The sequence below is a fragment of the Rhinolophus sinicus genome, chromosome 16 (genome assembly GCF_057876585.1).
Source record: "Rhinolophus sinicus isolate RSI-liver-muscle chromosome 16, RSI-T2T, whole genome shotgun sequence".
Classification (NCBI taxonomy): domain Eukaryota; kingdom Metazoa; phylum Chordata; class Mammalia; order Chiroptera; family Rhinolophidae; genus Rhinolophus; species Rhinolophus sinicus.
Genome location: NC_142516.1, coordinates 91,377,902 through 91,394,029, shown reverse-complemented (window position 1 = coordinate 91,394,029; position 16,128 = coordinate 91,377,902). Strand labels below are relative to the sequence as shown.

Sequence of the window (16,128 nt, the reverse complement as noted above, 5' to 3'; positions counted from 1 at the left end):
AGCCTTTGTGGAGTTCCCTCCTGGGGATCACAACTGGGGGCTAGTCCTGCCTGTGCAACTAAACTGCTGCTGGGTCCCAGGCTCATTGTCAGTCGTTCTCACTCTGTTCTCACTGCACTTTGCTGGCTTCTTTCATTGTGACTTCTAGTCCATCCAGTTTTCACCTTGCACACCTTCTCATGCGTGTGCAGGTACACGCGCGCGCGCACACACACACGCGGGTTTAGGGGCCCTGTCTCAAGCGGGGTGTGGGTAAGAGTTAGCCTGAGAGCAAGCTGGCTGCCTTACGTGAACTTGAATCTAACTTGACCCTCTGAGTGCAGAGGATATTTCTTGTGTTCTCTTGGCCCAGCAGCTCAGGGAACAGCAGGTGCGGGGGTGCTGGTTTGCTGAACTTTTGGAGAAGGGCCAAGACAGGGGACGTTTGGGCTCCCCTATACCTAAACCTATGTCTGTTTTACCATCTTTCACAGAGCGTCCAAAGACGAGAGATCACGTTGTGTCCTCGGAAGTGGAATGAAGAACTGGCTTGCAAAGGAGAACATCGCACGCTTCGGGCCCCTCCCAGGCCTCTCCCACCCCTGGGCCTGGCCTGCCTGTCTCAAGTGCCCGCGGGGACCCGCACTGCCGCCTTCCACCGGCAGGTGTCTCTTTCCTGGCGCCTGAGCCGACGGTGGAGTCACCAAATGGAGGCACCGGGAGTAGGAGCGGTGTGGGGAGTACGGCGTTGGGGGGAGGGGGAGGTTGGGCGGAGGGGGAGGGTGGGGGGAGGGGAAGCCTCTGCAGGGCACGGTCTGTGGTCCTCACCTTTGAGATACTTGCTGGCTGCGCAGGCTCGGGGGTGGGGAGCGTGAGGAGTCACCTCGTCATGTCACGTGGAGAGGAAATGCCTGCCTGCAGCCGAATCTGCCTGCCGGCTCTTGTTTCTGGGGCTGTCATCATCTGACAAGGGACGCCGGGTCCCCTCCAAAGCCTAGGCATGGTCAGTGCAGGACCATGCCCCTGAGGAGTTTTGTCCCGTGTTTCTCCTCATCTCCCCAGAAAGTGGTGGGAAAAAGGCCTGCTGCCCTAACAGTTTTCCCTTTAGGGAAATCCAGTTTCCTAACGTCTTGTGTTGAAAGAGGCCCATTCATTGGGCAATGACAGCAGCCTGCTAGGCACAAGTCAGGCCAGCAGCCATCACTTTATTATTTTATTTAACAAATGTTTATCGGTCATCTATAGGGTGCCAGGCACTGTATGGGAGATTCAGGCTAGCAAGGACTCAGACCCTGCCCTCACCCCCAGAACACCCAAGAACTAAGGCTTCAGGGGACCGGAAGCACTTTAGTGCCCGTTCCTTGAAAATCCAAGAGAACCTGGAGGAAGAAAACCCCACTCTCATACCGACGCATTTGATCTGTGCCCTTGGTTGGAAGAGAGTGAATGTAGTCTTGCTTTCTTTGGAACGTTTCACTTCATTTTATAATAATGGTCTAGAACTGGAGCTGTGCTAGGCACTGGGGATACAGTGGCAAACAAGATGTGTCCCTTTCCTTAAGAAGCTGGCAGCCCAGTGGCGTTGGTAGGTCAGTAAAGCATAAACAAGAAATTGCAACAGGATTGCTCCCACCCTGGTTCATTAATTGTCTCGATACCACTGATTTACTCTGTCGGGCACAAGAGGAACCAGGTGAGAGGGCCACTGTGGGTCAGACCCCAAAGCCAGTCCCATAGGAAAGCTACCATCTAGTGCTGACACCCAGGGAAGGACATCAGTTGTCCTGTGTCCCAGGACAAAGTCGTAGGAGCCTCCCAAGTTCTGATCTTGGGTCTGTTCCAGCTTCACTGATCCCATTTCCCTACAAGTTCATCGCCTAGGAAGGTCCTACAAACTAATATCAAACCACCATATATTCTCCTGCCTTACTCATGAAACTAGATTCTAGAATTGGGCTGTTGTGGAAGAGAGAGAAGGTTCACTCTTTATACAGCTTTTATATAGCTCAGTTTCTGTTAGTGTTGTTTTCATGTGCTGAAATTATGTCTGGGCCTTTTTGTTGGCTTTTTGAAATAAGTCTTCAAAATTCAGAATCCCAGGGAAGATTTTCTGCTTATTAGGTTACCAAAACACTAGCCATGGAGTTCCAACCTCTGACGTATCTAGGCAGCAAAAATCTCATCACATAGTCTAAGAAAAAGTCACAGATTCCCAGGAAACACTTTCAGGCTGTATCTCTGCTCCTGGCATGCTTCATGACTGTGGGAGTAAGTCTGCACTGGAGATATAGCTAGAAGACACCTGGAGTCCCTCCACACTGATATTTTGTCCCTTTTCCCCTGAGTGAGAAACACAGAACCCTCTACAACCACTCTGTTTTTTTGTATGTTTTAATTTATAAAATACACAGACCTCTGTGTTCAGTGTTCTCTGAGCTCTGTGTTAATACTCAACCTTCAATGCTATTTAAAAAACAAAAAACAACAAAAAAAACACCTTTTGCCTCATTAAAAAAAGCATACTAGAGTCTTGTTTACTCTTTTGTCTATCTGTCCATGCCAGGGTAATTCCTGACTACCCAAATTGACTATAATGAGACAGATAATTCATCTCATTTCTCAGCTGCTGAGGCTAAAATCATTCTCCCTGGAACAGATGCCATGTCTTATCTAGAAAGTTACTCAGAAAGCAACATTTATGATTACTTATAAGGGTGGTAAGCACACTGGACATGGAACAAGAAAAATTAGGTACATTTCGATCCTTCTTAGGATGCTCTCAGAGAATGACACACATTTCCTATGAAATCAAAGTCTTCCTCCTTTAAATCTCACGTGTTCCTGGCCACGTTTCAGAAAATGGGCATCATCTCTACAAATTGAATCTCATTATCACATTCAAAACATTGAAAATATGTTCACATAGAAAAGCCATTGCAGTGGACAAAATTTTAAAATTTCCTGTTTAAACAGGAAAGAGGTGGCCCAACCTGTGATAATCTCATAACATTTTGGAACAGAAAAAAGTCTTCAGTACTCTCTAATTCAAATTCCGAACAACATCCATCAGGTCACACCCCTCGCCTCGTGGCCCACCCTTTCGCAGTCAGAAATGTCACTTCACACAGAGCCTGAGATTCCCAAAGCTCTTTCTCAATCACCCCCTCTTGTGTGAACCTGGCTGTGTGGGGAAAGCATGTTCCACGAAGTAGCTGCTCTAGTGTCTGCTGTAGCTCTCAGTGGCTTTCCTGTCGTACTTTGCAGTATGGCCTCGTTTTATGGGGAGGGAAAGCTGGAGTCCATCACAGATTGCTCATTGAGGCCCTAAGGTGTGTCAGGAGCAAGGGATGCTAATCTCTTCAGTAGAAGAGATGTAACCGTGGTAGTTGAAGGAGCATGGAGAAGAAGGGAAAGCTGGTGGCAGAGCCAAAGGTGAAGCCGAGATGCGAGCTGGAGGAGTCCTGCCTGGGCTGCTAGTAGCATCTGTCCTGAAACATGACTTTCTCCATCTAGTTCCCTTGAACTCAGGTTGGTTACCTGCAGCCAGAGGGTCTTGAGTAAGGCAAAGGCAAAACTAGAAGCACCTGTGAGCTTTCTTCTAGAACTGGTCCCTTAAAGGATCTCCGACACTACAGGTCCTGAATCCGCGGGACGATTCTGAAGCTTTCCAGCGGGCCCGAACAGCTTCCCGTCCACGGCCAACTAGATGATAACATGGCACGTCCTCCAGCTTTCCCTCCCCAGAGGGCCAACGTTCAGGTGAGTGGAGTGAGCACTGACTCTGTAGGTTGGTATGTGCGGAGGGCGCACACCCAGGGCTTTGAAAGACAGATCCCCAGGTGCCACGGAGGAAGCTGGCAGTTAAGCCTCCAGTCCCCTGCCTATTCTCCACTCTGCTCAATCAGCATTCCCAGGACACTGACCCTTAAGGACCGAAGGGGCCCCCACTTTCAAAAGTGCCAATGTTTAGCAGCTGGAAACAATAAATGTAGATGGAGGTGAAGACGCTGGAGGACTGATTTCTCGTTAGTTGTTTCTGGAAGTTGAAAGATGCTACAGATGAGTGAGACAGCAAGGAGGTAGTGGCATAGCCCCCGGAGGCTTTGTGATGGTCAGGTTGACAACACACCTCCCTGGCCTCCGTTTGTACAGCTGCAGAACTAGACGGTCTCTCGTATCCCTTTCATCTTCAACTTTCTAAGCTGGGAAGATTTACACAGATCTTCATCTGATTTTATGACTTGTAGTTCATCTCTGGCGACAGAGCCAGCGGCAGCATGCATATGCTGAAGTTAAGTGGCTCTGTGTGGGATGATTTAAGAGATGCTGAGAGGCCTGCGTCCGTCCCTCACTGTCCTGCACAGCAAAGGCCTGAGGCCACCTTGCCCCAGACCCAGACCCAGACCCAGACCCAGACCCAGACCCAGACCCAGACCCAGACCCAGACCCAGACCCAGACCCAGACCCAGACCCAGACTCAGACTCAGACCCAGACCCAGGCAGTGTTTGTAGAGGGGCTCAATCAGAAGGCCAACACCCACATTTCCATTGTGTCTCACGGAGCCCATTAGCCTGGACTTGCCTCTGGGTTCCCTGAGAGTGACTCTAGGAATGGTACCCAGCACAGGCACAGCTGCCAGGAAAGGTCTGGGCAGGCCCATGGTGGTGGCAGATGGGGCCGGCAGTAGAGAATGTGGGGTAGCCTGCAAGCAGGCAACAGCTCCAAGGCCGGGTGAGGGACCCGCTCTGAGGCCCTGCACGTGCACAGGGAGGCGGGTGGGTTGTCAGCTTCAGGCACAGAGATGGGCTGTGCTTCATTTTGACCTGCCTGATTTCCTTCTCCTCTTTAGGGTGCCCTGCAGGAGAGAGGAGACCAACCAGCTCCCGGGCTCCCTCCTCCTTACAAGGAAAGCCTGACATTAGGCTTCAGAAAGAGGCGGACTTCCTGAGCGGCAGCCTGGGCTTCAGCTTCTACCATGGGGCTATTGTGACAACAAGACTAGGGAAAGTTGGGCACGATGGGAAACATGGCCCAGTTGTGTGGTGGAGCAGCAGCCTGGAACGCCTGGCCTGCCTCTGTGGCCATGCCCACAGCTGGCCAGGGGGCCGTGTTCCTTCTCCACTGGGTTGTCCGCCAAGGGGGCCACAGGCCTGCTACCTCACTCACCCCAAAAAACAAGGCTGGGGTGTCAGGTTGTCGTAAGCCCCTTTGGGTGGCTTCAGCCCTTCACCTGTAAAAATAGAGAAAGGAGAACAGGGAGGATAATTCCCTAGTGTTCCTGTGGGGGGTTATTTAGCAATATGTTAGCTGTACGAGATTTAGAAATAAATTAACTGTCAGACAGCACCCTGAGACATTCTTCCACAGCACAGCGTCTTACACACCAGTTCTGCTCTGTATGTGAACATGCGTGGAACGCTGCACTTCCAGGCTTCCCACTGCCTTTCTTAGAAGGCTGGCCTTGTCAAATGTGTCTCATTTTGGGGTGAGAATTAGGGTGTGTTCTGGTGACTTATGAGTGTGTAGATGTTAAGTAGTAGTGAAAAATAACACCTAAAGTAAAAAACTCCTTAGTGGTATCGTGACACCTTCTGAAAAAGAAACTATCGGAAAAGCTTGACAGTGCAAGGCATGCTTCATATTTGCTGGGGACAAACAGAAAAGGACATCACAAATGTCCCATCACCATCATCACCAGGCCACCCATCTCCTTAGTCTCCAGAGTGAACACCTTGTATAATACCACAGGGACCAAGGATCCCAGTTTTTTTCCAGGGTGTTCTTCAGAGTCCCCCAGAGATTTCTGGGTGTGTTGCAAGGGTCCCATTAAACCTTCAAGTTTAACTGGTCTTGTGGGTCTCCCCCTTGTCATGTTTCCTTTGTAGAAGAATGGGAATTTGGGGACTTTTAAAAATCCTATTGAACAGTCCAGTAATTTTGCACAGGGCTACCAGCCGAGGGCCCCAGGTATTCTCTAAGGAACCAACCACAGGAGACTTGGGTTAACTAGACACAACTGCTCTTTGAGTTCCTACCATGGAGAAGGTCTAGGAATTCAGAGACACCTGCTAATGAAAGGCCCAGTAACATTCTGAGAGGTAAAGATGCGCTGATTATGTCCACTGTGACATGCAAGTCTGGGAGAACTCTGAGCATTTACTGGCTACCCTGCTCACTCTACTGCCTGCAAACCTACCTGTCTGTCCTCCAAATGGGGTTATCAGTCCCATTTGTGCTGAAGCTGAATCATTTTGTCTTCCACCAGCAAATACTAAGTCATTATAATGTAGGTTTTGGAGTCAAGCAGATGTAGGTTTGAGTCCTGGGTCTGCCACTAAGAACTGTGAGGTCACCACCAAGTCACTTAGCCTACCCATGCCTCAGTGTCCACATATGTAAAATGGGAATAAAAGTCTCACCTGATTGTTACAAGGATTAAATGCAATCCATTTGGCAGAGTTCTTACCACAGTGCTAATGAGTTAGCTGTTGTTTTTATCATGTGCCTATGGTGTACTGGGCCTGTCCTCTAGGAAAGCAGGCGCTATGTTCTGCACAAGCCGTCATCACACCCTGCAAACAGGCCCTGGCTGTGGTGCTGGGTCTACTGAGTCTGAAGATGAAAGTGGAAAACAAGACAGTGTGGCCATCATTTCTGACAGCAGAAATGCCACACACTTTCCTTCCCGGGGAGTGTTGTTGAGGCCCCCCTATCTTTACACCTGGCCCCTGGCTGGTACCCAAATAGGAAATTCTGCTCTCAAAGCCCCTCTCGTGGTCCCCCAGCCCAGCAGCACTACTGCTTCTCCTATTCTCTGCCTCCCCCTGGCCTTGTCCCCTCTCAATCCTTTTTGCACCCTCCTTTTCCTCTCTAAAATAAAAGGGATTGCTGCCCTTCACGTTGCTGTGCTAAATTTCAAGAGCAGAATCGTGTTAAACCGAGAAGAAAACCGGAGAGCATTGGCTCCTAGGCCAGGCGGGAGCCACCGCCCTAGTGTAAGGCCAGCTTCCCAGGCGCAGACTGGAGGGGAGCCGAGCAGCCGGGCTCCAGCACAGCGGCAAACTTTCTCCTCTGAATTCTTGACGAAGGCCTTGCAACCACATTCTGCCCAAATCTGTGTACAGCAGCAGGGGAGAGGGGGTGGGAGAAGGGGAGAGGGGGTGGGAGAAGGGGAGAGAGGTGGAAGAAAGGAGGGGAGGGGAGGCGGGGAGATGGGGGAGGCGGGGAGGAGAAGGGGGGCAGTTGGGGCGGGTGTAGGTGGACAAAGGAGGGGGTGGGGCAGAAGATGGGAGGGAGAGGAGGTGGGGGGAGGAAAGAAGTGGGAGGAGGTGGGGGAAGGGCGGGGAGGGGAAATGAGGAAGAGGAAGCAGGGGGAGAAGTGAGGGAAGGAGGCAGGAGGGGCAAGGAAGGGAGGGGTTTGGGGGAGGGACAGAGGTGGGGGCAGGAGGAAATGGGAGGGTGAGGAGGAAGGAGAAACGTGAGGGAAGGAGGAGGTGGGTGCCTGAGGAGAGAAGTAGTGAGAGAAGGAAGGGAGAAAGTGGGGACAGGGAGGGGCCAAGGTGGGGAAAGGAGGAAGTGGGGTCAAGAGGATATGGGAGGGACAGGAAGTGGAGGAGAAGTGAGGGAAGGGGGTGGGAAAAAATGGGGGAAGGAGTGGGGAAAGGAGAAGGAGGAAGTGAGAGACTAGGGGAAGGATAGAAGTGGGGGAAGGGAGGAAAGAGTTGGGGGAGGGGCAGAGCTAGGAAACGGAGGAAGTGGGGGCAGAAGATGGGATGAAGAGGAAGTGGGGCAGAACTGAGGGAAGGAAGAGGTGGGAGGCTAGGGGAAGAGAGAAGTGGGGGGAGAAGTGGGGGAAGGGAGGGAGGAAGTGGGGCAGGGAGGGGCAAAGGTGGGGGAAGGAGGAAGTGGGGGCAAGAGGAGATTGGAGGGAGAGGAGGTGGGGAGGAGTGGGGGCAGGGAGGGAGGAGGTGGGAGATGAGGATAGAAGTGGGGGAAGGGCGGGAAGAAGTGGGGGAGGGGAAAGGTAAGAAGAGGAAGTGGGGGCAGAAGAAGATGGGAGGGTGAGGAAGTGAGGGAAGGGAGGGAGGCGGTGGGGGAGGGGAAAGGAGGAAGTGGAAGCAGGAAGTGGGTAAAAGTAGGGGGAGGGCTCAGAGCCCCAGGAGGCCCTGGTGCCCACTGGGAACCCTGCTCCTGGGCAGAGAAGCAGCCTTGGATAACATGGGCATGATAAGCAAACTCTTTAGTTTCTCTAAAGCCCAGGAGCAGGCAGGCAGGCGGGTTTGGTTAGCGCCCGGAGCGTTCCTGAAACAACCAAACAACAAAAAACAAAAAAACCCACAAATGAAGCCTCAGCCCCGCGGCCTCAGCCCCGCCCACCGCCTCAGCCCGGCGTCGCCCCCCGCCCCGCCCGCCCCACCCGGCGCTGGGTGGCGGAGGTGGCAGCCCGCGGACGGGGCGGGCGCCCTTGGGGAGCGCGGGGTTCGTCCCTGTGGCTGTGGCAGCGCAACTCCCGGAACTTGGCTCCGTCACAGTTCGGGGAGTGAGGAGGCTTCTCAAAAATCCACCCGACTTCTTTGATGCTGTGCTTGCCCTACTGTGGAAAACTCCAATGAAAAACAAATAGCCATGAAAATAAGTGAGATTGGAACCTGCCAGCCTCACTTCCTGGAGACTTTTGGTTGGGGCTTGAAACTAGGAGTCTTGGCAGGCCATCCTTGTAAGTGCCTTTATAATCCGTTCTCACTGATACTTGTGCGTCTGTACTGTGCTCAGCGTCGTCAGACTGGTGATATTGTGACATTGTAGGAACTTGATTTGATTTCTGCTTTGGTCGGTTAGCATGCCTCCCTTGATAACATGAAATAAACACATACACGTTGGAAAAAGGTACAAAGGGAGAGGGCTCTTTTGAACCCTGCCATAAAATAGATGTGAAAATATTTGCTAAAGCGATGCCAATACTGAAAGAAGGGAGTATTATTTAGATTGTGGAAATGTTAAAAACAACTACAAATACTCACTGGCTAGTTCATAGTCAAACTACATAAATTGACATAAAATCATTGAATAATAGCAGGGACAAAAACCCCATTAGTTCTAAACTTACTGTTTCAGGATATATATTATCATATCATTCAGTAAATCACACATTATCAGGTGTTATTGTGTGTGAGAGAATTTCTGCTCAGAAACAGAGCAGCCTTAACGCTTCAGTACCAAGAAATCCCACTTAGAAAATTTCCAAATGCAATTATAAAGCAGTATGGGGTGTTTACTATGAAGTTCTTCCCTCAGAGAATTCACTCCATTTTCTTTTAAAAGGAGCTGAAAGGCCAGGGAATCATAAATTTCAAATTGGCCAATGCCAACTGAAGATCACTCCGAAAGCAGAATGAGGCAACCCTACAATGGTAAGTTAATAGAACGGCCCAATTCAATTTACAAAAACTTGGCCTTCAGGCCTCGTCTGATATACCTGTATAAAATCAAAAGACAGCTTGATGCGTGTTTTATGAAATTAAACAGGCTATACCTTCATGTAAGCAGGACACACAGTCGGTCAGCATCATTGCTCTAAACAATATTCTAGTCACTCTATGTAGCTTAACTCCCTGGGGTCGCGAACTCCAGACCAGAGGTTGCAGGCGGGAGCCCCATCCACCTGTCCCTGTTTTCCAGACCTGTTGGATTGGCCTTTGAGGTGTGTTTTAAACTTAAGAATTGGTTATCTATATTTAAAACTCAGGGTGTTTCACATGGGAAGCTGGATTTTTGACTTTTCTTCGAAATATGAGACCTGGCTACCAGGAGGGACAGTAGGCCTGTGCAGAGCTGACAGAGCCTGTTAGATGTGACAGTCTGCACCTCCCCTGATGTCCTCCTGTCCCAACCCCTGTACACCTGAGTTTTCTAGTTCTGCCCCAGACAAACCACTTCCCCCAAGTGCTCGGCCTTTTTTATTAGGATTGTTAAAGTGACAGGTGGTTTAGACTCTCTAGGTCTAGGCCTAAGCATGTATAATTAACACGTCAAATCTTGATTTCCAGAAATTCATCTTGACAGATTCAACCAATCCGAAACTGGCTTTATGTACCTTTACTCAAGTGGGGCGCTGTGGAATGTCCCTGTTTTGGAGCAGGTGGCCTCAGGACTTAAACCTGGCTCAGAGTCCCCCTAGGTACTTGTGCGATGTTAGGCAAGTTAGTTACTGTCGTGGAGCTTGTTTCCTTAAAAAGAAGGATAGATACAGTAAAACTATCTCCTTAGATTATTATTAAATTATTATAAGTGAAAGCATCTTCAACAATACCTGGCCTACAGTAACCACCCAAAGTATTAGCTTCCTTGCCCATGGGTTGAAAGAAAATTCTTAATAGATCTTTTTACTTGTCTACAAAACCCTTCTTTAGTAGAATCCAGACTCTGGTATGCAGGAGACTTACCTGGATACTTGCTTAAAAATGCTAGTTTCTGGGTACCTCACCTGGGATTTTGATTCAGGAAATCCCAAATGGTTCCCTGGGGTTTGACATCTTACCATTTAATTCCCATGTCATACTGCAGCCTTGAACTTCCATGTTATACGTGGACACTTGGCTTAGCGCTGCTTAGGTGCTCATTTGATAGTTGTGGAATTTTATTTCCCTTGACAAATCTGTCCTCTGAAACTTAGTTTCTGTTCCTTCACTCATCAGATATTTATGGAACAATTTCTTTGAGCCAAACACTGTTCCAAAAGCTGGGGGTATGGCAGTGACCAAGTTAAAATTCCTGCCCATGGGGAGCTGCTCTTCCAGTGGGGGAAGAAAGGCAATATAAACAATCTATCTCAAATTCTTGTGTTTTGGATTGTTATCTGTACCCTGACATTTGCTGCAGTCTTGTTTGCTCTGACTCCTGCCTCAGCTCCCTGCCAGGTGGACTTCTGTCCCAACCCTAGTCTACACAACCCTTGGTCAGCTGCCATTTTGTCTGTGGCTGGAGAGCTTTCCAGTTAGTCAGTTGTGTTTTGAATCAAAGAGTCTGCATCTCCTTAAGGCTTTACAGGGTCAACTATTCATTGCCAAAAGTCATAAGCTTCTACAGTGGGCTAACTTTTAAAAATGCAACTTGTGTATTCTCTTCTTACAGAATGCTAGGGAGAAGCCTTGATAGAAGCCAAGTGACTCCGCTGTCTCTTTTGTTTTGTTCTGTTATAATATTGCTTTTCTTTTTAAGCGTCTTAGCTATTATACGAAATATAAAAATAACTCTGACTACTTTGCATTCATATTCTGTAAGTTATTTTGAGGAGTACTTTTAAGTTAGCAGTAAAAGATAATCTTACCTTTAAATATGTGCTTTTTGGGGTATGGTTTGAAGCATTCTTATTGAATGCTTTGCAATTTTCTGGGTCTAATACTTGTTCTAGAGAAATACAAGTCCAATTTATAATAAAAATGAGAGGAAATGTCAGTATTTCAAATATTGCAAATATTCTACAAAGTGAGTTACATCTGAAAATTCAGGTAAAGACATGTAATTGAATTTCTTCTCTAAAGAGGCAACTTTTTGTGAAAATGCCTCAAAATGTATTATTTTCATCTCTTTGCATAAGTATATTTATATATTTGGCCTCTATGTATTATCATCTTGGGCTCTCAGTTGCATACATTTTATCATTTCCCAAGTCCATATGACTTCCTGTTCACAAAAATGAACTGGGTTAATAGAAATTCTTTGGGAAACAAATTGAAAAAACAAGGATTTCACTTTGGTACTATGATGCAGTTTGTGTAAGATGAGTAATTTGATTTGGACATTATCAGTCTTTAATCAGGCAACTGGTGACTATGTAGATAGAATTAAATTGTGTTGGACCATGGGTGGTCACTCTAATGAGTGGGCAAGTGGCAGTGCTTAGCACAAGTTCCAATTGCCACCTCAGAACTGAACTAGAGAGTGTGTATATAAGCAGCCATTGAAAGTGGCCATTAATAGGTAGAACTACCCATCAGGTTTTTAAAAACATAAGATCTGGCTACTCTGCTATGATAAGAATTCAGACTGATGATGTTAACACACAGTCCAACCCGAACCCAAGATTACTTAGAGAACCTCAAGAAAAGAAATTACGTGCTCCATTCCTTTCTATTTCTTTTGGGGGGGACGGCGGTTGAGATGGGAGGTGGCATAAGGGTGGAAATTTTGAACCTGGACCTGTGCAAAGCCACAGTCATGATTGTAAGACATCAGCTTCTGTTTTCATTGATGCCTCCTGCACTGAACTGACTTTTAGGGATTGAAATACCTGGACTGCACCCCATCACTTGCGTGTCTTTACTTTAGACTAAAGGTGGAGACAACAGAAGGGGCGCTGCAAGGGGCTCAGATGGCATCATTCAAGGGAACGGAACAAATGCAGATTTCATAGACAAAAAGAGTAGCTTTTCCAGCTCTAGTTTTTGCTGCATCTTTTATCATGCCTAGGCTTTCCTTCTCCTTGGTGGCATTTCCACACACACCTCCCCAGTCAGATCTTTATCAAGCACGCCAGGACTCGTGCACTTCCCTTTAGTAACTGGTGACACGATTCCTCCTATAGCAAGATGCATATAGATTTGCTCACTCTTGTGCTTTCATGATTTTTTTAAACCCCTTCTTCCGCCACCCGCTCCCCCCCCCCCCCGCCCCCAGTTCAAGCCGTTGTTTCTCAGTCTAGTTGTGTAGGACACAGCTCCCTGGCCCATGCTGGTATTATGAGCCTTGCGCTTCCCCGGCTGAGACAGTCGGTCGCCAGTCGTTGGTCGGCAGCTCACAGCAGCTCACACCGGCTGCCGGCCACTCACGCTGGCCACTGGCCACTCATGGTAGCACACAGTAGCCCACGGCAGCACACAGCAGCCCCGCGGCAGCTCACACCAACCTCCAGCTCCTCATGGCAGCCCAGCTCCAGGGAGAGCTGTTGTTCATAATCTTAGCTGTAGAGGGCACAGCTCACTGGTCCATGTGGGAATCGAACCCGTGACCTCTGCGTTAGGAGTGCGCGCACCAACTACCTGAGCCACTGGGCCAGCCCCCTCATGATATTATTTTAGATACTGAGCCATTAAAGGTTGTGTTTAAGCATGTTTTCTGAATAAGAACTTTAAGGGATCAAAAAACTTAAGCCCATGCTTTTTAATAACAAACCAGTGTCTTTAATTTTTCACATCAAAAATCTATAGAAACCATTATCAGCCTACTTTCATTTACTTTCAACTTACAAAGAATGTTTTTCTTCTTCTTCAGGTCCCTGTGCACATCCAATGGGACCAGCTCTTGTGATGGTCATCATTTAGAGGAAATCATATGTCTCAGTGAGCAACAGCACACCGCCATGTGGCGAAGAGTTCTAGGGGTTTCTTCTTCAGACATGGTTTTCCTGAAAGATGTGTTTTCATTTCATTACTGTATGTATGATGTGGGTAAGAGTTTTCTGGTCAATTTATTAAATTTTTGACTAGCTTAGAATTTAATTTGCTCAATAAAGTGGCCAAAGAAACCCATAGATGACTCCATTTACTAATACATATGCAGTAACTGACACATGCTGACTGGGGAAGGTGAGCCAGTCCTCCTGTTAGTCTGGGGGAATATGTGCGTTGTTTTGTTTTTTGTTTTGGAGGGTGAGGGCCAGCTGGTGTGGGCAGATTTCCAAACTACCCAAGAGAGCGTAGCCAGGAAGCTCACAACGGCTCAGAGCAGATTCACAGAGATGGCTGGAGACGGAGCTAGAAACAGGTAGTTAGGAGAACTAGAACTATTTAACCTGCAAAGGGTAAAGGAGGGGCGAGATCAGTTTATTGATTCCAGGAAAATATGAGTTTCAACCACAGCTGAACATAAAAAGGGAAAAGTTAATTTAAATCAATAATTGCTGTGAGTTGATTAGTAACCCTTAATTCTCTAACATTTTGTCTACAGTATAATTATCTAGATAAAGACTGAAAAAGTGGCAACCAGATATTCGGAAAGTCAGCTTTCACTCAAAAAAGAAAAGTTTAAAGATGTCAAGTGGGCTTGGATGTTGATCTTGACACTCTCATGCTTTTCTCTCACAGTGGCCCTGTCGGGGTGGGGAGGGGCCTGAGGGCATCGACCTGCCAACTTCAAAAACTTGAGGTATCTTTCAAATAGACTTTGCTACCTTAATAATAACCAACTATAGACTTATCATGAGAGAACTTGTCTGCAAAGTTTTTGAATGTATTTTTATTTTTACTTGGTTGACATGGGGCGGTGAATAAAATCTAAGTGATTCCCCCTCTTAAGCTAGACATTAGCCATTTAGAAACACAGCCTAAGAGACTTCTAAAATGACTAAATATCACCTGCTGTTTCAATAGCCAACCTTCAAACTGAGTAAGAAACCGCCCAGGCAGGTCGTCTCCAGTCACCGTGCGATCGTGGACGTGTCACTAACCTCTCTCCAGGCTTAAGTGAAGTTAATGTTCTTCTTAATACCAACTCACGGTGGTGCCTTAAGGATGGAAAAGAATGATTGTGGCAAAATCCACTGCAGATTTTTTAAATGCCATAGGAAAAATCAGGTAAATACACCTCTTTTGTGAAACGTTGCCGCTGTGTGAAGGAGGCATGGCACAGTCTTCTTGGCTCAGGGCAAAACTGCCTGTCTTTCTATAATTCAAAACCAAAGATGAGACGACACTGGGGGAGGTTTTAAGAAAGGAAGCAGAGTGTCCTCTTTAGCCCTGTCCTGTTCTTTCCTGATGACTCTGGAAGAGAAAATGTGGTCACCGTAACGATGGTTTATAGCTGGTGCTTACATAAAGGGACCTCAGTGCTCACATCTCAAAAACACGTCTTCAGATGCAATTTCAGCCTCTGTAAAAATTGAGCAGGACTGAGCTTTCTTCAAGGATGCTTTGGCTACCGGTGCAATCATAGGCTTTGGGAAGCTGCCCTGGCTGTGTCTTGTCCATTCTCAACTGTTGCTCCTTCTTTGAAATATCCATATTCATGCCCTGCGCGGTCTCTTGGCAGCACTGACACACACTGTGCTGGAATGCCTTGCCCTAGTAGTGGGCCGCAGGCACGAAATAGCTTTACAACACATGGCTGTGTGAAGAGCCGGCTTTTCAGCAGCCTGCACTTGAAGCATCTCCCACCACTTAATGGACACATTTAATCAGAAGTCAAGCTGGCTGGGATTCTAATGAGGCAAGGCCTTCATTAAGGAGGACATTGTCTAAAATATCAGCAAGCAAACTTAAGTGTTAATCTTTCTTGATGGGGAACACCATACTACATGTAACCCCACTAAAGCAAGAAACTTGGAAATGGGCTTCGCCACAGGTGTTCCCAAAAGAGGTGAGGTGCCACAGGCAGCTGGCCCGCCGGCCCCGGGGGTGAGCAAACCACAGAGGCCGGCATCTCTGAACAGCATAGCCTTCTGTACGAAGTAGTGGTGTACAGGGGTACACTTCCAAGTCACCCACTGAAGTTCAAAAAATGCCCTTCAGATGTGGAAACATGCTCGGTGTGGCTACCAGAACTGGATGGGAAAGTTTGAAAGGGTGTTTGGTTTTCTGTTTGGCTGATTGGTTGGTTTTCTAGTCACCGAAGTAGCCCCCAGACCATCACGTTTGGGAGACAGTTTTGGAAAGTACAGATGCCCACCCCCAAATCAAGTTGCTCGTCTATTCCTGTGGAAAGTTCAGGGAACCAGGAATTCTGTTTGCGTCTTCTTCCAACAAACTTCATTGAGCACTTACGATGTGCCAGGCCTGCACTTGGTACTGGAGAGACAACATATAGGAGACCTGCCTTCGGGTTTGCAGCCCCTAGTACATTTTAGGTTCTGCAGGTGTGGTTTTAGGCTGATACGCCCAACTGGACTGCCCGTCCCAAACAGCAGAACGTAAGGATCAAGGACAAGTGACCTCTGGAACTCGTCGGTAACCCATTCTCACTAAAAATGCTGTGTCTAGACACAAGAAAGAGATTTCCATGACCTGTTTCAAAGACTTCCTTTAAAACTACACTTGGAAAGCCAAAGTAAAACAATGCCCTGTTTTATTCTAAAATGAGGTGAGGTTCCTGTGTTTCTGGAAATCTACAACCACAGAGTAGAAAGGTGAGGTTAAGGAGACAGTGTTGGGGGCCCT

General features: G+C 47.9%; 2 long non-coding RNA genes across 2 annotated transcripts; both read left to right on the top strand.

The window, feature by feature from the left end:
• The first annotated feature begins 499 nt into the window (after window positions 1–499).
• Window positions 500–6,387, top strand: LOC141571316 (uncharacterized). Its single transcript, XR_012496082.2, has 3 exons — window positions 500–701; window positions 3,615–3,738; window positions 4,830–6,387. It is a non-coding gene; the product is annotated as an uncharacterized LOC141571316 (long non-coding RNA).
• A 2,024-nt stretch (window positions 6,388–8,411) lies between these two features.
• Window positions 8,412–13,506, top strand: LOC109449800 (uncharacterized). Its single transcript, XR_002137755.3, has 3 exons — window positions 8,412–8,696; window positions 9,302–9,390; window positions 13,250–13,506. It is a non-coding gene; the product is annotated as an uncharacterized LOC109449800 (long non-coding RNA).
• The last annotated feature ends 2,622 nt before the right edge of the window (window positions 13,507–16,128 follow it).